This window comes from Helianthus annuus, chromosome 6 (genome assembly GCF_002127325.2).
Source record: "Helianthus annuus cultivar XRQ/B chromosome 6, HanXRQr2.0-SUNRISE, whole genome shotgun sequence".
In the NCBI taxonomy this organism is placed as follows: Eukaryota; Viridiplantae; Streptophyta; class Magnoliopsida; order Asterales; family Asteraceae; genus Helianthus; species Helianthus annuus.
Window position 1 is genome coordinate 113,595,314 of NC_035438.2, and position 21,561 is coordinate 113,616,874.

Sequence of the window (21,561 nt, forward strand, 5' to 3'; positions counted from 1 at the left end):
CATATCTGAGTTGTTCTTGGTGGAATGAGGCCAATACTTGAAGTTCATAAGAACTCCATGATGACATCATCCTAGAACACCTCAAATCCGTTGATTTCATGGTTAAAAGTTAAGATTCAAAGGTGAAATAGATGAAGGAGTGCGTGTAGATCATAGAAGTATAAGATTTAGGTTGAAAACTTACAAGAATCGCGAGAAATCGAGAGAAAGAAGGCTGAAGTGCGGCTGGGTCGAGTAGAGAGCTGTCACATCAAGTGATGTGACAAGTGAGGGTATTTATAGGGTTTCCCAAAAAGGAAAGTGCAAAGGGTCGAGTGGGTCACCGATCGGATGGTTGTCCGATCGGTTGGCAATCGGATCGGATGGCCACTCGATCGGGCGGCCACTCGATCTTGGTGTCCGGCGTGTTGAGTTTCGTCGCTTTGATTCGCGTGTTGGGCGTTGCGATGCGTTTCGAGCGAGTTTGCGGTGCGATAGAATCAAACAATAGATAACCTAAGCATCACCCGCTATATCTAACATACAATCATCCTAAATAACTTGCGTTTAGCGTTTGCGATCAAGTTGCGATGCGATAGAGTTGCAATTGCATTTCGATTAATCACCACAAACATAAAGTAAACATGCACAAGTAACACATAAGTAACATACACACACGTAAAACAATATTCAGAATCTATAATTCAAGGCGTGAATGCGATTGCGATTGCGATAAGCGATAAACATGCGATAAATAGCAATTAAATCTCGATTAATAACATGTACTCCACATAATACAACTAATGCGATAAAATAAATAGATTATCTACAAGTCAAAGAAGTTAAAACATGAGTTGATCAAGGAGTGACAGATTGCAATTAGCAATCTTTTCTTCCTTTAACTTCAATCTTGACTTTGACTTTGACTATCGAAACACGGGGTGTTACAATTGAAATTACTTCTAGTATTACTGAAATACTTTTATGCAATATTATTGAAATTACTTATAGTAATATTGAAATACTTTTAAGTATACCAACATTTTTTCTTTTGTTTAACATATCAATATCTAAGAATTTCTATCGTATAGCTTGGGTAATATCATCCCAACGTCACCTCGAGAGTTGGCATCCCGGATTACTATTATTACTATTACTATATATTAATAAAGAAATTGAAATCAATAGTAATTTTAATATTATAAGAAGAGAAAAATGCTCGGATAGTCCCAGTGGTTTGCCTATTTTTCACCTTTAGTCCCTAACTTTCTAAAATTACAGCTATAGTCCTCAACTTTTGCAATTTCGTTCCCGGATAGTCCCAGAAGCGGATGGAGGTTAATTTTATCAGTTAAGTGTGTGTGAAATGACTTAAATACCCTTATATTAAAAACTAATTAATAAAACACCATCTAGCACCCCCACTGTAACACCCTTGTTATTATTTTAAGGTTTTCGTATTGTTTACTAAAATAAGCATGTAATCATGATTAAATGTACTTTACTAAATATGGTTAATTTAAAACTTTTGCAAATAAAGGTTTAAGTACATCGTAATGAATTTGAGTTCGTCGTTTAAGAGATAGGACGAAACGCCGTGCGGAAGCTTTTAACTTTATCGTGTTCGGTTCTTCTTCGAGCTTGATCTTCATCCGAGCACTCTTGGCGATCACCTATGATCAAAACCAACTTTAAAGTTAGTTTTGATAGTTAAATAACAAGTTTAAACAAGTTATGTGGGTCAAACAAACAAAATTAAACATTTTTGGAATTCGGGGGGGGGGGGGCTAGACGCCCCACCTAGCCCCCTTTTTGACAGCAAGTTATTTATTTGTTGCTGTATAATTCCTAGCCAACCCAAGTTTCACGAAAACGGACATAACTCATTCGTTATTGATCCGTTTTACACGATTCTTTTTCCTATGCGTTCGTAATTTAATTCTCCATCACATGGAGTTAAAATCCAACATCCGAATTCAAAAAAATTTAGATTTCAAGCTCTTGGCTTGATATTCAACTATGACACTTTTGACCCGTTCATGCTTTTACCAAACTAATTTGTTATTATCCTTTTAAATCCCATGGTCATCATGTTATATCCGTTTACTAATTTTCAAGATTCAACTTTACGGGTTCCTTAAGAAGTTTTAACCCATTATGCATATATACTCGTTTTGACAAGTTACGAGTATTTTACATTTTTAGACTTAAAGCATGCTTCTATTGGTTTACATCCTATCACCATTTTTATATGAATTCCAAAGACTCAATTTAACAAGATGCTTATTTCAAAACAACTCTTTAAAGGTTGTTTACCCTATTTACCCCTCAAGGGCTTTTTGGTCAATTTTAGCCCTTCATTTGCGCGACGAAAGACTCCCGTTATTATTTGACCAAAATATCACTTTTAGCTATAATTCTAAACACGCGTATCTGACTCGGATCATAGCACTGACCCGTTTACATACTTTTTGGTTTAAGTTTTCAAGCATAAAACAACGCAAGCATATGTTAATTCCTGTGATCATAAAACTCAACGAGTAGTCGTCAGTTATTATTGTCAAATGGTAGTAACACACCATTTGACCCGTTTAGTCGACATGGCCATTTATCAACGTATGATGGTGTATTAATACCATCATGCCCCTTGAACCTATTCCTGTTCGCGCCGTGAGTTCTTACTATTTAAAAGACATTTTCTTAAATTGTTCGACCCATTATAACTTTTACCAAATGGTGTCTTTATTTTGATCACTATTATTTTAACTATTAATTTGACCCATTTGGTTGTCGAGTGAGTTCCATCACCTCAATGACATACCAACACAACCATTTTCTCTATATCAATATTACACATATTTTACTATCTATTTTGACCCGTTTGGTTGTCGAGTGAATTCCATCACCTCATTGACATACCAACTTTCGCTATATCAACCTTAAACATATTTAAACTAAGCTTGTCTACATAAATGTAACGAGACAACAAGTCGCGTACCTTTGATCTTTCCTTTAAGCCGCATATCGCTCCCCGGCTTTATCACCCGCCTTCTCGCTCGAGTCGCCTATAGTGAACAACCCGACTAATTTGTTAAATTGCCATTTTAAAGAATCGATAGCATCCATTTTTGTCAAGAATCATTGCATATGATTCTTTTCAAGTTTATCATACTTCTATAACTTTATGTTTTCACCTAGGCAATTTATCAAACACCTTGTGGGCATGATTTTTCATGCATCATCTAATGAGTTTCTATTTCATATATTCGCCATATTTTTACTCCATACAAGTCAATATGACTAGTATGTTCAAGCTACATTTACAAATTCACTATGCTAACAACAATCATATTAATTTCAACATCACAATTCATGGATTCAACCCACTTATTAAAACCCACTACATAACCATGGCTTCACAAATCAAACACCCCAAACCCTAGTGTTCGACCACCATTCTTTATCAAGGTTTGTTTTAAACCATGTACACTATTTAGATATCACTTTGATTCCTACAATTATGCAGAAATTTAGATTTCAAGAATTCTATACTTCTTCATATCACCATTAAATCTTAAATTTCAACATACCTTGTGTTAGTCAAGTGTGGATGATCGATTTTCTTAGTTCATGCACCAAGAACAACCCCAATTGCCCCTTCAATTTGATCCATTTGTGGAAGAAGAGTTGGGGTTTTTCCCCTGGCCTTGGTCACGCACACACACACACACACGCACATGTCTGTGTGTTGTTTTTTTTGTTTTGATTTATTAAAGGACTTGAGTTATCCCACTTGACTATTTTGGTCCTTGTACTTTGTTTTTATTTATAACACTTCATTTTCCTTGTTTAATTATTCCCTTATGTGGTGTTTAACTAGGTTAGTTAAACTTGTTCGATTATGTGCCTAATCATATATATATTTAATATTTGTGGGGTGTTACAAAATAAACCTAATATCTACCGGGTTAATTTTTACCACTACGGTATTTTAGCCGTTCATAGATATTAACGTGGTTTGACTGCCAAACCCGTTTTCGGGGTGTTACAAGTCTACCCCCCTTAAAGAGGTTTCGTCCTCGAAACCTTCTTTACGTAGCTCATTGGTAAACTAAACGAACTTGGTTTCGTTTCTATGATATTCATTCTTTCGGACAAATATTATCATTCACATTGACATGTGCGTCCTTTACGTGTAAGTCCTCACGAACCATAACTTTCATCTTATTTTTTTATCTTTATCGCCTATTTGACCGAGTTTTTACTTGACTACTTAGTCGCGTTAGTGCGTCAACACGTTTACTCCATGCTTGTATTATATTGACAAACGCTTTATATTGGTCATAACACTATCTTGACCTTGCATAGTTTTTACCGGCTGGACTAATTAGTCGTCATCACTTCGTACCCCATCACCCGGGTATACTATTTTGCCATCTTCGGCCTTATGTGTGTTTACGGTTTCCAAAACCACCTCCTACCACTTATTTTGATAAAACATTACTTTTGACAAAAAAAAACTAAATTTTTAGTTCACGTTTTCTCTTTTGTCTTACATCTTTTCCTCATGTCTAAGAAATTTACGCCGGAGGATTTATTCCTTTCCGTTATTATTTAATGCGGGGAATTTTTAACTAGTTCCCACGCTTTACCCAAGTGACCCGTAGGTTCCTTCACTTAGCCTCGTAGGCTGAAGAAACACTGACCTATGCGGTGATTATGGGCTAGGACTTCAATGATCAGTGACCCGAACGATTAACTGCAAAACAGAAACACCGTTAGGACTCGTTACAGGAATGGGGTTATTCCTGTAACCACCCTCCGGCGTGAGAATAAGTCTTGGTTTGTGGGAGTAAAGGGAAATTGAGAGGAGAAAGTTATATGAGAGCCAGATGATCATACCTTATACGTTTACCTTTATTTATAGGTTTTCCATTAGGGTTTCCTCTAACTTAGGATATATTCCGATAAGTTAGAGATTTGCATGATCTTCCCGAAAAGTTGGAGATTTGGTTGTGTAACTTCCATGCGGAGATGGAAAGTTCTAGAATAATCATTTATATTCACATTAAAATAATAGGTGATGACCGGGTCGGGTTGACCGATGCGGGTCATACCTCGTCATGTCCCCCTAGTCCGAGTTCATGAAAAGAAATTCATTAGCTCGGACTAGGAGAGAAAAGAAAAGTTAGTTTATTATGATTAGTACCAAATACGTTGGGCCTAGTGCCGTTACGTTTTGGGGAAATGACGGCGACAAGATAGGATACGACAGTTGGGCCATCATTGGGATGACAACTGTAATTACCCTGTTTTGACACGTATTGCCCCCGTACGTGTTTTTGAATTTGAAAGGTTACCTTTGCGTATAAGTAACACTTCTATATATGAGGGTTTAAATTTCTTTCCCCCACACCCTTCGTTCTTCATTTCCTCAAAAAATGGCTTCAAAACCTAGTGAATCGCCCTCTTCTGCTTCCGCCACTACCGATGTGCTTTTCTGTAAGTGGGATGTAACGTCTTACAACAACCTTGTACAAGACTACGGCATCCGGGCCGAATGGAACCCTATATTTTCGTCCAAAACGGACACTGCGTTTCCATTGAAATCGGGCAAAATCACGTTGTTCAGTGATTTTTTCAAGTTCTGCAATTTCAGGTTACCCGTTACCAAGTTTCTTAAATTGGTGCTTGATTATTACCGTATTCACATTTCTCAATTACATCCCCTCGGGTTGGTGAAACTTCGCCAATTCGAATTTGCTTGCATTGCCCTAGGTCATATTCCGGAACTAGTTGTGTTTAGGGCCTTCTTCGTTCTTGTATGGAAATCCCCCTTCTTTACCTTTGACCGGAAAGACACTGATGTGTCCTGCCTTAGGGACATTCCTACCAGTTCTAGGGACAAAGATTGGAAGAAAAAGTTTTTATATATTGATGCCTCTGTTATTCCCGGTGAGATGTATTGGAGGGAAAAGGGGCCGAAGGATAAGGTCAAAGATGACGGTCCTTCGGAGGATGCGTTCGTGTCGAATGTTCTGTACACAAAATTGTGTGGTCGTCCTTTCGAGTGCACGGTGATCCTTGAAGGTGCCCTGGTGATGGCAGGCATGAGTTTGTTGTGGCGTGATATCAGGCGGTACCCTTCGTTTCAAAGGGATGATGCAGGTATGTTTAATTACCTTTTGGTCATATTTTCCTTAGATTTTAGAAAAAATGTACACATATTCCATAGGGGAATGGAGTATGTTTGATTTCGTTGATCCTCCGCGGCACCTTGCGTTGAGGCCTGCTGACCGCGTGCTGGATGAAGGGGAGCTGGATGTGTTGGGGAAGCACCTTGAGAAGTTTATTATACCCGCTGTACCAGCGGACCCTGCTATATACATTTCCCCCCTGCCAGCTGTTTCAAACACCGGCGTTCCTGCGTTGGAGAAGAGGTCCACTCGGATAAAGCTTATCGGGAAGAAACATACGGCGACTAATGTAGCTGTTTCTTCCATTGAGGAGTCTTCCTTTCCTGGGCGGGATATTTCTTTGACCGCCAGTATGACTAGCCCTGTTCGTGCCTTGAAAAAGCGGAAAACGTTTGTTGTCCCTACTCTAAGTGCTTTCGAGGCTGTACAAGCTGCTCATGCTCTCCCGATAGGTATGTACTGACCGACTTTGCATGCTGATGTAGTTGAAGAGCTTCATGTTGCTGAATCATGCCATTTGACTGTGCAGGTACTTCTGCGGGGACTCAAACTGGGATTGTTACATCAGCTCCTGTGTCATCTGTGGCGTTGTTGTTGGGATTGAACCCTATCAGAGGAACATATAATGTAAAGCCAAAACCTGGTCACAAAATTGGATTCACAATAAGCAGAAGTTTACTCTAAACTCTCCCCTTGACAGTGGTTATCTAACAGCTGATGGATCTTAAATGCTGCTCAACTACAACAACTGATAAACCAAACTCTGATGATTATCCAACGACTGCTGAAGACAAACACTGATGCTCTATCTACTGCTGTTTCCTAAGTACTGCTGAAGACTCAAGCACTGCTATCTCAAAAACTGATCACCTTTGAAGAATGCACTGAAGATTCAACATCTGTGCTCAGGCTAAAACAGTGGAACGTGAAGCAGTAGTTTTCCTTAGCTTTGCATTTTACTGATCATCAGATGTTGCATGTCAGTAGTTTGTATAGAACAGTATTTGTAGTTTGTTAGGTCGTTAGATGTCGCTATCATGGTGACGTCAGCTGAGGTAAATCAGTAGTTTGGTTTGCCTATAAATATGACAGTATTCTGTACTGTTATACTTGATTCGTTTTGAGTGAGTTCTTCTCTTCATTTCAATCCTTTCATCTTGTGCAACCAACTCTGGTGTATCAGGCTGAGGGGGAGTTTAGATTGTAAGCTTGCATTGTAATCTTTTGCTTTTATGTAAATCTATTGACTCAATGAAAAAGCAATTGTTTATCAATCTATACTTTCCTTTGATTGTGTTTATAAAGTTTGCTACTCATTTCCGCTACACTCATATCATTTCATATGTTCTGATTAATCGTTTTATGCAAACAAACACAATCATGATGGCCCCAAGATCCCAACAGTTGTCGTTGCCTGGTTCCAGTACTGGCGGTCCCACAGAACCCAAAACCCAGGCTCACACTACCACTGTTATAAGCTGCGCCATGCCGATTCCAACGCCTACCGCATCTGTAGTTGTTACCGTCGACCCTGTTGTTACACCCCGGACATGCGACGTTGGTCCGTCCTTGCTTGACTCACCCCTAAGCATTTTTTCTGTTGCTGATAAGGAAGTTACCGTCGTGTCCGCAGCACAGGAAGTGACCAGCATTGGTGGCGCTGCTGCTAGTGAAGCTGGGGGGTCAAGCAGTGGTATCGCTGATGACGGCGCCCGTCTGATTGATGACCTGTTCTTACCGACTGTCCGATGGGATCCCAATGCTCAGGACAAACGCTATCAACCTCAATGGAAAATCGCTAAATCTTCAAGGCTGATTTTCCCCCCTGTGATTCAACACTGGGTTGAGCGGGCGTATCCTCCAGCCGAGGCGGCATACGTGGAGGGGTTGAACAATGAAGATCTGATGAACTCCTCTATAGCGGATTCCGTGAGCCAGTCGCGAAGGCTGGCAGAAATCCGGCGTAGATGGATGCATGATAACACCCAACTTCACCAAGCGCGGTCTACTATTCAAGAGCTGAAGGATGATAAGGATCGCTTGGAGAGTCAACTTCAAGCTGTTGGGTTGAGGGAAGCGAGGTTTCTGTCAGAGAAAAACAAGGCTGAAGAGGATTTGAAAAGGGTGACTGCCCACCTTGCCGAGGAACGAATAATGTGGGCCCGCAATGTGGCGGAGAAAGACCGGGTTCTGGCTCAAGCCAAGAATATACAGGAAGAATTGGAGCGTAAAGCTATAGCGGAGGCCCAAAAGGTGAGACTCGAATTATCGACACAATTGGAAAGGTTCCGCGTTGACACTGATTTTGTGTCTCAGGTTCAGGAGCGATACCGGGGCTTGACAGCCGAAGTAGAAGCTTCTCATGCCAAAGTTCGGCTACTGCCGGCGGAGCTGGAGGAGCGAGAGGGAAAGGTTAAGGAGCTTCAGGATCACTGTGATTCTCTTGTTACCCAGAATAACAGGCTTGCTACATCGTCTACTTCCTGGCTAAAGGAGGTCGAGAATGCGTTGGCACAATCTAACGCCGAAGTGGATGATTTGACTAGCCAGCTGGCGGCTATTCGGGGTGATAGGAATTGGTTGATAACCAATGGGCTGGTGGGGGCGTTTGAGTATTTACGTGAGTCGCCCCCCTTTACCACACTGATTGATCGTCTGTCTGCCGCTGCCTATCAATCCGGTCATCATGATGGTGTTTATAAAGGCTATATGGAGTGCCAACAGTTAGACAAAATAACTCCAGACTTCCATGCTGTCAAAAGTAAACTTCAAAGTGATATGTCGAATGCCCTCGAAGCAGCCTATACCGAGCCACTGCCCTGTTATGGGGATTTAATGGATAAAGTGAATGAAGATGGTATAGAGTCGCTGCGTTTGATGCTGGACCCCGCGGAGGAGTCTGAAGAGGAGTAACAAATTTGTTTGTTTCACTTGTTATGTACTCTTGTGGCTTTGCTAATGACACTGTTTTGCTTGGGTTTGGTGCCCATATCTGTTTTGATTTGACAGCCGTTTTAATGCTAATGTCATGATTTCTGACACAGCCGTATTTTAAAATGTGGCAATGTGACGTGTAATGATTATTTTCTATTAATGCCTCTAACGTCATCACTGTCAAAACTTTTTGACCCCTCTATAAATTTGCCTTCCTTTTCCTTATTTGGTAGTTGGACAGGATGGAGAGAAAAAGGTATAGGCAACGACTCTCCGAAATCTTTCGAGTGCTGGATGCTGCAGATGGCTTACTCCAGTTGCAGCATCCTGTGACGAAGTCAATGCTCCTGCGACCCGGGCAAACCGAGCCTGCAAAAGTGTTGTTGTCGAGGATCCCCAACCGATTGATTCTGGTGTGCCATCTTTGTCAGCTGATGTCTTGACAGAGCTTATCCCGGTGGATCACGACCAGCGTTACCGCTTTACGTACCAACGTCGTTCTGGTGGTTATCCCAAGAAAGGTCAGATGGACGATTCGGGAATGGTGGCTCTGGTGGTGGATAGTGAATCATCTGGCAACTTGGCCGTTGATCCTACTATATTTGTTGATGGTGGTGTGGTGCTGCATACCCCTGCAGTGGTGATGGCACCCAACTTCCATCAGTAGATGTTTTGAACATGTTCTATTTTTTGGTTCCCATGTGTTGACTTTTAGCAATAGGGATAAGTACTTGGTTTGTTTAAGATAGGTTACATGTATGTGTAAAAATGCCTATCTGTTTTGAGGCGGTTCGTGTATCTATTACCAAGATACCCGCCGTCGGCGCTGTATGTTTTGACCCTATGACTTGTGTAGTTGAAAATATTTCGTGTTTAAGGGTGTTGTTTGTAGTTTTACCGTTTTATGCAGTCGTTGTGCGATGGTAACTTATGATAAAAGCAAAAGTAAATGACTTTTATTAAACTTGAACTGAAATAAAACCAAAGAACACCACTGTGGGTGAGTTACAATTGAAAAGAAGTTCACTCTTGCTGTTAGGAGCAAGGTCTTACAAGTAACATTTCCTTAACTGAGCGATGTTCCAACTGTGTGGTACGGGTGTGCCATCTAGTCGAGATAGGCGATAGGCCCCTTTACCCAAGTCTTCTTGGATGACATAAGGGCCTTCCCAGTTTGGGCCTAGCTTGCCCAAAGGTTCCATCCTGCTTGCTTCGTTGTCACGCATAACATAATCTCCTGTTTTGAAATTCTGCTTGGCCACTCGCTTGTTATAGTATTTTTCCAATGCCTTTTTATACTTTGCTTCACTGATGGCGGCTGCTTCACGCCTTTCCTCCAGTAAGTCCAGGCCTTCCCTTAAAGATCTATCATTGTCATCGCCTGTGTTGAGGCGGCGTAGTGACGGCAGTCCCGCTTCCGCGGGTATCATTGCTTCCGCTCCATAGGTTAGGCTAAACGGGGTTTCATTGTTGCTCGTCTTAGGCATTGTTCTGTGTGCCCAAAGGACGTTTGGCAATTCTTCCACCCAGGAGCTTCCCTCATGGCCTAATCGTCTCTTGATGCCATCCAGCAAACTTCTATTCGTCTGCTCCACTTGGCCATTCCCTTGGGGGTGTGCTACTGATGTGAAGATTTGTTGGATTTGGAGGTTGGCGCACCATTCTTGAAAAACTCTGTCTGTAAACTGTGTTCCATTATCGCTTACCAGGTACAGCGGTAATCCAAAACGGCACACTATGTGTTCCCAGAGGAATTTTTTGGCATTATCCGCCATTATTTTGGCTAAAGGCTTAGCTTCCACCCACTTGGTGAAGTAATCAACTGCCACAATTAAGTACTTTAACTTTCCGGGAGCCGGCGGGAAAGGTCCCACGATATCAACGGCCCATTTCTGGAAAGGCCATGTCACCGGTACTAGACTGTTCTTGGGCCTTATTATTTGAGGAGCGAATTTCTGGCAACTGCGGCATTTTCGAAGTTCTATTACAGCGTCTTCGTGCATCCCAGGCCAATAATATCCTGCGTTATGGATTTTGGCCACCACCGCCCGGGGTCCAGCGTGTATGCCGCATAGACCTGCATGGATCTCGCTGATGAGATACTTTGCTTCTGTAGACACACCGTAACAGCGGTCCCAGGTAAGACTTTCTATATAGGACGCCGTTATTGATCTCATATTGCAGCGCTTTCGTCTGTATCTTCTGCGCTTCGCCCTTGGCGGGAGGTAGCTCCCCTGTTTCAAGGAATCGTAACACCGGAGTGTACCAGCAAGGATCTTCCGCTGTAACGGCGGAAACATTCCGTGGTTCGATTGAGGGTGTCTGCAACGTTTCGACTTTGACTTCTTTTTCCATACCTGAGGTGGAGAGTTTGCTGAGGGCATCTGCTATCTGGTTCTTGCCTCTATGTACGTGATTGAGCATAATGTTATCAAAAGAATCCATGAGTTCCTTTGTTTTTGCCAGGTATTTTGCCATTGATTCATCTTTGGCTTCGTACGTTTCGTTTACCTGATTGTTGACCAGTAGCGAATCAACATACGCGTCTACCCTTGCCGCTCCCATAGATTTCGCCATTCTTAAGCCTGCTAGTAGTGCCTCATATTCCGCTTCATTGTTAGAACATTCGAAATCGAAGCGTAGGGCATACATCAGCCTGATCTCGTCTGGGCTTATCAACATTAAGCCGGCTCCAGATCCCTTTCCGCTTGATAACCCATCAGTGTATAGTTTCCAGGTCTGCCGGGCAGTGCTGGATTCCGGGATGTCCTGGACGACTGGGTCCACGATAGCTTCTCCTTCAGGGATTTCGGCTAGAAAGTCAGCGATTACTTGTCCCTTAACTGATGTTCGTTTCTGATATTCAATATCCAAAGCACCTAGTTCAATTGCCCACTTGGCCAGTCTGCCAGAGATCTCTGGCTTGTGCAGGACTTGTTGCAGTGGGTAATTGGTTAGGACCTGTACGCGGTGTGCCTGGAAATATCTTCTCAATCGTCGTGTGGCGTGTACCAGTGCCAAGACCAGCTTTTCCAACGTGGGATACCGCGTTTCAGGTCCCGCTAATACTCGGCTGATGTAATATATCGGTGTTTGTCTTCCGTCCCGTTCAACCATAAGCACAACGCTTACTGCGGTATGAGCTGCCGCTAAATACATCTTTAACACCTCATTAGGCCTTGGTGCTGTCAGCATGGGTAATCCTTTTATGAAGCGTTTCATGTCTTGCAAGGCTTTTTCCGCTTCGCTGGTCCATTTGAAGTTTTTCTTGTTGAGGCAATCTTTCAATGTTTTTATGAAAGGCAAGGATTTTTCGGCATGTCTTGCCAAGAACCTGTTGATCGCTACAAGCCGTCCATTTAAAGCTTGGGCTTCCTTCAATGTTCGTGGGGAAGGCATTCGCGCTATGGCGGCCACCTTTTCTGGGTTGGCTTTGAAACCATCTCGGGTGACCACTACCCCTAGGAACTTCCCTTCTTCCACCCCGAAAGAGCATTTCTTCGAGTTTAGTTTAATGTTATACTCTCTAAGCCGCTGAAAGTTTCTTCGATGTCTTCTAACATTTGCTTTTCTTCCCTGCTTTTGATTACAAGGTCGTCGACGTAGACCTCCAAACTTCGTCCGATTTGTGTTTCGAACACCTTGTCCATGAGTCTCTGATAGGTAGCTCCGGCGTTTCGTAAACCGAAAGGCATTTTTATGTAACAGAAAATGCCCACATCGGTGTGAAACGCCGTTTTTTCTTCATCTTCTTTGGACATCTTGATCTGATGGTACCCTTTATACACGTCTAGGAAACACTTATATCTGTAGGGTACCAGGGAATCGACCTTTAAATCAATTTCAGGCAGCGGGTATGCGTCTTTGGGGCACGCCTTGTTTAAATCTTTGAAATCAATGCACATTCGCCACGTTCAATCTGGCTTTTTTACCATTACTGGGTTGGATATCCATGTATGGTATTGTGTTTCCCTGAGGATTCCAGCTTCCACTAATTTTCGTACCTCTTTGACAACTGCTGCCCGTCGGTCCGGGGCCATACTGCGTTTACCTTGCGCGGCCGGCTTGACGCCCGGGAGCGTTGCAAGTTTGTGTTCTGCTTTATCACGGGGGACTCCTGTCATGTCAGAATGTTCAAAAGCGAAGATATCAACATTTCTCCTTAGCAATTGCTTCAGATCGTTTCTAATTTCTGGAGAAAGGGTGTCCCCGATTGTGACCGTTTGGTCCGGATGGCGTGTGCTTAGTACCCATCTTTCTGGACCCGTAGCTCCGGTGGGCCCTTGGCGGCATCTTTTGGTACTTAGTATTTCTCCAATCTTGTCACGGAACACTGTTGCAATACCCCGCGGGGTAGGAAACTTCATGAATCTTTGTGCCGTGGAGACTATAGCATCTAACTTTCCCAGGGTGAACCTTCCGATAATCACATTGTGATATGACTCAGCGCGGACCACAAGGAAGGTTAGGAGTATGGTTCTTTCTCTAGGTGATTGTCCAAAAGTTACTAGGAAAGTTATCTGACCGATAGGGTCAACCTTTTCCCCTATGAAACCTTTGATTGGGGCGTGTACTGATTCAAGCAGCTTCCTATCTTCTGGTTGCATTCTGTTGAAACAATGTTGAAACAATGCTCATAGATAATGTCTTCTGAGCTCCCGGTGTCAACCAGGATTCGCCTCATGCGGTAGTCTCCTACTGCAGCGGATATGATTAGGGCATCTGTAGTAAGGTGCAAGTCCTCCATACGAGGTTCTACAGTCATTGTTGCTAGCATCCAGGGTTCGAGCGTGGAGAAACTCCGTTTTGCCCCCTCCCCATATCCGCGTGTACCATATTTAATTCACGCGACCTCTTGCTTGCCGCCTTATCGCTTTCTTCCTTGACGACCGGTGGGCCCTGCTTGATATCTCTTACTAAGTGTGCCAATTTGCCCGCCTTTACAAAATATTCGATCTGTTTTTTAAGCTGAAAACAATCGTTGGTGTCATGACCGCTCCCTTTGTGGTATTCACAGTACTTACTCGTATCTTTGTTGGGATTATCTTTCAGCGGTTTTGGTGGATTGAACTTGAGGTTTTCTGAGGCTAAAATTTATGCCGGTGTCTTGCTCAGGTTGGGGTATTCGGATCGAGGTTTCGACGACTCACTTCTTGAATAGGAGTTTCGGTGTCTATCGTATCGCGCGTCTTTATCATTCCTCTGATATCGGTCTCCCCTGCTTTTGCCTCTAGACCCCCGGTGATCCCTCTCCTCCTGATTTTTTAGGGCTTCTTTTTTCCTATTGGCTGCATGACTAGCTGCCACTGTCTTCTCTTGTATGACGTACACTTTGGCTATTCGAAGTATTTCATCGATTGTTAGGGGCACGCCATCCCTTCCATGCAGCGTCCTCAGTAACTCGTCATCATTTACACCCTGAAGGAAAGCTCCACATGCCAAATCATTTGTCACGCCTGGGATCGCCAGGCTTTCCTTGTTAAACCTGATGATAAAGTTTTCTACCGTCTCATTGTCTCGCCGACGGATGTGGAGGAGCTCGTTTCTATCTTTCGTGTGTCTGCGCTGCTGGCTGAACTGTAAGATAAATTTGGACTCTAAATCTTCAAAGCTGTCTATTTCGCCCGTAGGCAGACTATCCCACCAGACCCGGGCCGCGTCTACTAGCGTTTGCACGAACATTTTGCACCATAAAGGCATGGACCAACAGGCTACCTCGCCAGCACTTTTGAATAAGTTGAGATGGTCATCCGGGTCGGCGAGGCCATCATATTTGCCAACCGTTTGGGGCATCTTGGGTTTCTCCTTGATAGGGGCCTTGGCGATTCTTCGGGTGAATTTAGACCGGAAAGTCGCGTCTATCGGCTTGTACGGTCTGGTGAGTTCGTCTTCTTCCACGTTTATAGGTTGTATCGGTGGAGCATCTATACCCGGGGTCATACCCGCCATAGGATTGGAATTTCCTATTGGAGACACCCGGGGCCTGACCGTGTTTCCTCTGTCGTAAACAGGTTCTGCCGTAGGCGGAGTCTGAGTGTAAACCGGTTGCGGTGTTGGGAGAGTCCACCAAGGCGGCATGTAAGCCGCGTATGGCGATTGAGTGCTACCCTGCGCGGTTCCTTGGGGTGGGTATGTCGAACCCCCGTATGAGGGTAAATACCCATACGGGGGTGCATAACAATACCCGGGGAAGTATACTTGGTTTCCTGGTGTGACGGGAGCGTTCATAATTCCAGCTGGCATGATGACCGGCTGGTGGGGCGGTGTTGACAATGCCGCTGTAAGCGCTCCTGAGTACAGCGGTGGCATCGAGCTGGTCGTCAGAGGTTGATAGTATTGAGGCATGCTAATTTGTGGCATGATGGTGCTGGGGCTTGCCGATGTAATAACAAGGATGGAGGAGAGGCGCGAAGAGTGGGCATCGGTAGTTGTCGCTGGGGTGAACATGTTACTGCTAGTTCCCCCTAAATCCCTCAATTGCAATCGTGAGGGCATGTAAAGGAACGGATTCGTCACCACAGTCTGAGAAGGGACAGTGGTGATACTGCCAAATCCTAGCGGCGGTCCTTCTGCCTCGAACTCTAGGTCCAGCGACCTAGTAACGGCCGGGGGAGACTGCGTGGTGGCTACGAGGCTCGTCCCCGACGTCAAGTTGTTACTTGTCATCGTCTGATCTGCTACGTTCTGATCACTTGCCATGGGGTTCTATCTGACTATCGCTGAATAGGTCCCACGGATGGCGCCAATGAAAAAACACTGACCTATGCGGTGATTATGGGCTAGGACTTCAATGATCAGTGACCCGAACGATTAACTGCAAAACAGAAACACCGTTAGGACTCGTTACAGGAATGGGGTTATTCCTGTAACCACCCTCCGGCGTGAGAATAAGTCTCGGTTTGTGGGAGTAAAGGGAAATTGAGAGGAGAAAGCTATATGAGAGCCAGATGATCATACCTTATACGTTTACCTTTATTTATAGGTTTTCCATTAGGGTTTCCTCTAACTTAGGATATATTCCGATAAGTTAGAGATTTGCATGATCTTCCCGAAAAGTTGGAGATTTGGTTGTGTGACTTCCGTGCGGAGATGGAAAGTTCTAGAATAATCATTTATATTCACATTAAAATAATAGGTGATGACCGGGTCGGGTTGACCGATGCGGGTCATACCTCGTCATAGGCTATATTTTTTTTTTAGATTTTCACCTTTTTGAGGCGAAACCCCCAACAGTTCATTTCATTCTATTTGTGACCCAAGAGTCTTTTTGGTCCTATAGACCTTAACATCACTTATAATCTCGTAGGTTATGATGATCCCGTAGATCATCTTTTATTTGTTGTCTTTATTTAAGGTACATATATGTTTACTTTCGAACTAATCATCCGACTTTGTGACTCCTTATCCCGTAACCCATGTTACAACATGATCATTTTTTTATATTACTTTTCTTGACCGTGAGCGTATCACGTCACGTTTAAGTTTAGTTCGACTTTTATTTATCATACTTCTTCTTCTTTTCGTATGTAGTGTCTTGCACCTATCGGTGTTAAGATCTATATTCCTTAATATTCACTGTTTTCTAATTTCTTTTTTTATTATCCATATTTCTTAAAACGTTATTTCTTGCTAAAAACTGAATTTTTGTTTAACGTTTTATCTTTAACTTACATCAATTACTCATATCAAGGAAATTGATAATCATTAATTTATTCTTTTCCGTCCACGCTTCACACTATTGACCCGTAGGTCCTTTCACTTAGCCTCGTAGGCTATTCTATTAGATCTTTCACCATTTTAAGTTTAGAAATCGTTCATTTTCATTCTTGAGTTCTATGGACCTTAACCGTAGTCTAAGGCTACATTCACTTTCTTTATAGACTATTTTTCTGACTCTATGACTTTTTACGTCATTACACGTCGGTTCGTTCTACGCTTACCGTTACCCGATTCTTACCTATACTTCTTTACGACCCATCACATAGGTTCATTAATATTTCGCGCTTCCATTATTCGGTTTGTGCTTACTTGCATTACCAAGTTTTTATACTTTATTTATCTCGTTCGACTTATTTGTGTGAGGTTTCATCACTTATGAACGTCAAACTTCATTCTTTATTTGACCCGTTCAACTTTAAAATAGTTGAACATAGTTATCAAAATTTCTGTTTTCAAATTCTCATCGTCTTTTAGTCATGACTCCTAATCCGAGTCTCTTGACTTTCTATTTCGCGTTCCCGTCTCTTGGCTTACGCGTCTTTTCAAAATCCTACCCATCTATCGGGTAACTTACCGAAGTCACTTTCAAAGTAACTGTCCCGGTATGTATTAAGACTTCGTTTTAATTTATTTGGTCGTCTTAGCGAAACCCATCGCTTTTATTCGATCAAGTCTTTTATTCTTTATTTAATTCGTTTGACTTGTCCGTGTGAATTTCATCACTTGCGACATTCAAACTTTTATCCCTATGCCTTAGCATTCCTATTAGTTGGTCTTTATATTTTTTTATTTATTTTGATCCTTGTCCCTTCTCTTGGGCTCGTTCTTTTAATGTAACACGCTTCCGTCATCCGACTTGCGTTTACGCTTATTATCAAGAATTTTGCTTATTTTATTCATTGGGGTATCTTCTTAATTCATCCCATTCACCATGTCCTTACTACATCAGATGTAAGCATGTCCATCATAAAAAGTTCATGGTACCACGTGCTGACCACTTACCTGGCCATAGTAAGCGATCAACACCTGGTATACATGACTTTTTATCATTTTCACATTACACTCCATGTAAGTAATACTTCTATTTGTTTCTCTTGGAAGCAATATCCCGGATAGGTTTTCTATTCGGGTTTTTCCAAGTTTTCCATCTACATATGCAACTTTCAATCTCTACGTATTTGTTGCATATTACTATATGTGAATTAAATTTAAAATGTGCACCTGGTAACGCTTGCCCTAACAGGATTTTCTTGCCATTAGCCTTGTTCGCGATCGCTACGTGATTTAGGTCCTTGGTGAGTATGTTCTACTTGTCGTACTTTGGACCGTTCCTCCGTCAAGTCCGCAATTTTTTAGACTCCCGCTATCTTTAGATGCGAGTGTCCTTCAACTAAAACATTTACAAGAGTTAATAATATCAACCTCAATAATCTCCCGTATTATAATACAAGGCTTTTTCTATTATACGCGTCAACGCGCGTATTTTCATCAACTATATCAATCATTTTAATTAGGGTAACGTGTATTACACGATAACCCTATGTGTTGTTTACAACACTTTAACACGCTAAACCATTAACATAATTGTACTTACCGGATTTGCGATCAAGCCTCAAACCGAACACGCTTTACTCTTTAACCGTGAGCTCTGATTACCAATTTGGAACACCCTTGTTATTATTTTAAGGTTTCCGTATTGTTTACTAAACTAAGCATGTAATCATGATTAAATGTACTTTACTAAATATGGTTTATTTAAAACTTTTGCAAATAAAGGTTTAAGTACATCGTAATGAATTTGAGTTCGTCGTTTAAGAGATAGGACGAAACGCCGTGCGGAAGCTTTTAACTTTATCGTGTTCGGTTCTTCTTCGAGCTTGATCTTCATCCGGGCACTCTTGGCGATCACCTATGATCAAAACCAACTATAAAGTTAGTTTTGATAGTTAAATAACAAGTTTAAACAAGTTATGTGGGTCAAACAAACAAAATTAAACATTTTTGGAATTCAAGGGGGGCTAGACGCCCCACCTAGCCCCCTTTTTGACAGCAAGTTATTTATTTGTTGCTGTATAATTCCTAGCCAACCCAAGTTTCACGAAAACGGACATAACTCATTCGTTATTGATCCGTTTTACACGATTCTTTTTCCTATGCGTTGGTAATTTAATTCTCCATCACATGGAGTTAAAATCCAACATCCGAATTCACAAAAATTTAGATTTCAAGCTCTCGGCTTGATATTCAACTATGACACTTTTGACCCGTTCATGCTTTTACCAAACTAATTTGTTATTTTCCTTTTAAATCCCATGGTCATCATGTTATATCCGTTTACTAATTTTCAAGATTCAACTTTACGGGTTCCTTAAGAAGTTTTAACCCGTTATGCATATATACTCGTTTTGACCCGTTACGAGTATTTTACATTTTTAGACTTAAAGCATGCTTCTATTGGTTTACATCCTATCACCATTTTTATACGAATTCCAAGGACTCAATTTAACAAGACGCTTATTTCAAAACAACTCTTTAAAGGTTGTTTACCCTATTTACCCCTCAAGGGCTTTTTGGTCAATTTTAGCCCTTCATTTGCGCGACGAAGGACTTCCGGTATTATTTGACCAAAATATCACTTTTAGCTATAATTCTAAACATGCGTACCTGACTCGGGTCATAGCACTGACCCGTTTACATACTTTTTGGTTTAAGATTTCAAGCATAAAACAACGCAAGCATATGTTAATTCCTGTGATCATAAAACTCAACGAGTAGTCGTCAGTTATTATTGTCAAATGGTAGTAACACACCATTTGACCCGTTTAGTCGACATGGCTTTATCACCCGCCTTCTCGCTCCCCGGCTTTATCACCCGCCTTCTCGCTCGAGTCGCCTATAGTGAACAACCCGGCTAATTTGTTAAATTGCCATTTTAAAGAATAAATAGCATCCATTTTTGTCAAGAATCATTGCATATGATTCTTTTCAAGTTTATCATACTTCTATAACTTTATGTTTTCACCTAGGCAATTTATCAAACACCTTGTGGGCATGATTTTTCATGCATCATCTAATGAGTTTCTATTTCATATATTCGCCATATTTTTACTCCATACAAGTCAATATGACTAGTATGTTCAAGCTACATTTACAAATTCACTATGCTAACAACAATCATATTAATTTCAACATCACAATTCATGGATTCAACCCATTTATTAAAACCCACCTACATAACCATGGCTTCACAAATCAAACACCCGAAACCCTAGTGTTCGACCACCATTCTTTATCAAGGTTTGTTCTAAACCATGTACACTATTTAGATATCACTTTGATTCCTACAGTTATGCAGAAATTTAGATTTCAAGAATTCTATACTTCTTCATATCACCATTAAATCTTAAATTTCAACATACCTTGTGTTAGTCAAGTGTGGATTATCGATTTTCTTAGTTCATGCACCAAGAACAACCCCAATTGCCCCTTCAATTTGATCCATTTGTGGAAGAAGAGTTGGGGTTTTTCCCCTGGCCTTGGTCACACACATGTCTGTGTGTTGTGTTTTTTTGTTTTGATTTATTAAAGGACTTGAGTTATCCCACTTGACTATTTTGGTCCTTGTACTTTGTTTTTATTTATAACACTTCATTTGCCTTGTTTAATTATTCCCTTATGTGGTGTTTAACTAGGTTAGTTAAACTTGTTCGATTATGTGCCTAATCATATATATATTTAATATTTGTGGGGTGTTACAAAATAAACCTAATATTTACCGGGTTAATTTTTACCACTACGGTATTTTAACCGTTCATAGATATTAACGTGGTTTGACTGCCAAGCCTGTTTTCGGGGTGTTACACCCGCCCCACCCCACCCTTTTCCCTCTTCTCTCTGAAGTCTGAATAGAGCCGCCTCCACCACTTCTTCAACTTCCTTTTCTCGTTTGAACACCCACTCACACACAATTTGTGTGTAAATTAGAGAAATAGAGAGAGATATGAGGGAAGGAGAGAAGGCGGAGATGGAGGGTGGTCGGCCGGCCGACCACGGCGGAGCCACAAGCACCGATCTCTACCGAAAAACAAAAATTATCCTATAGCTTTTGTGCATAATCGGATATAATTCATTTCAGTCAAAAACTGAAAATTCTGCTTCCGATTTCACTTTTTTTTTAATTTGTATTCTCCGGTTTCTTTTGAGAATTTGCGATTCAGATTATTATTGTTTACCCAACATCTCAATTTAGGTATTGTAATTAATGTTTATCCTATACGATTGGCTTCAATTTTCTCAAGTTTTTTTTTTTTAGGAATTAGCTAATTAGGGTAGTTTAACCTGATATGTTCATACGGAAGTTTGATATGTGTTTGAAATCAATCTGTTTCTAAATGTTCATGGATTACAAGATAGCATCTGATGAGAATTTTTGATTGCTTATTCTATGCACAAATTATATGATTGTAAAATTTGTATTTAATGTTACAACTTACAGCAATGGAAGTAATTTTTTGTTGTTAAAGTTGTTAGTTTTATGTTGCAGGGATGTCCTATACAAGCTGTTAGTGAGTGTGGTTGTGGTAGTGGTGATGATGGCAGTGGCGGTGGTTGTGGCAGCGGTGGTTACGGAGAAGTGGGGTGGATAGATGGTTGTAATGGCGAGGGGTGGTGATGACAGCGGCGGTGGTGGTTGTGGCAGGGGGTGGTGATGGCGACGACCGTACCATATAGA

General features: G+C 41.7%; 1 long non-coding RNA gene across 1 annotated transcript; it reads right to left on the minus strand.

The window, feature by feature from the left end:
- Positions 1-1,460: 1,460 nt before the first annotated feature.
- Positions 1,461-3,688, minus strand: LOC110864065. Its single transcript, XR_002549593.1, has 3 exons — positions 3,570-3,688; positions 2,978-3,044; positions 1,461-1,652 (listed from the first exon to the last, which is right to left on the minus strand). It is a non-coding gene; the product is annotated as an uncharacterized LOC110864065 (long non-coding RNA).
- Positions 3,689-21,561: the final 17,873 nt, after the last annotated feature.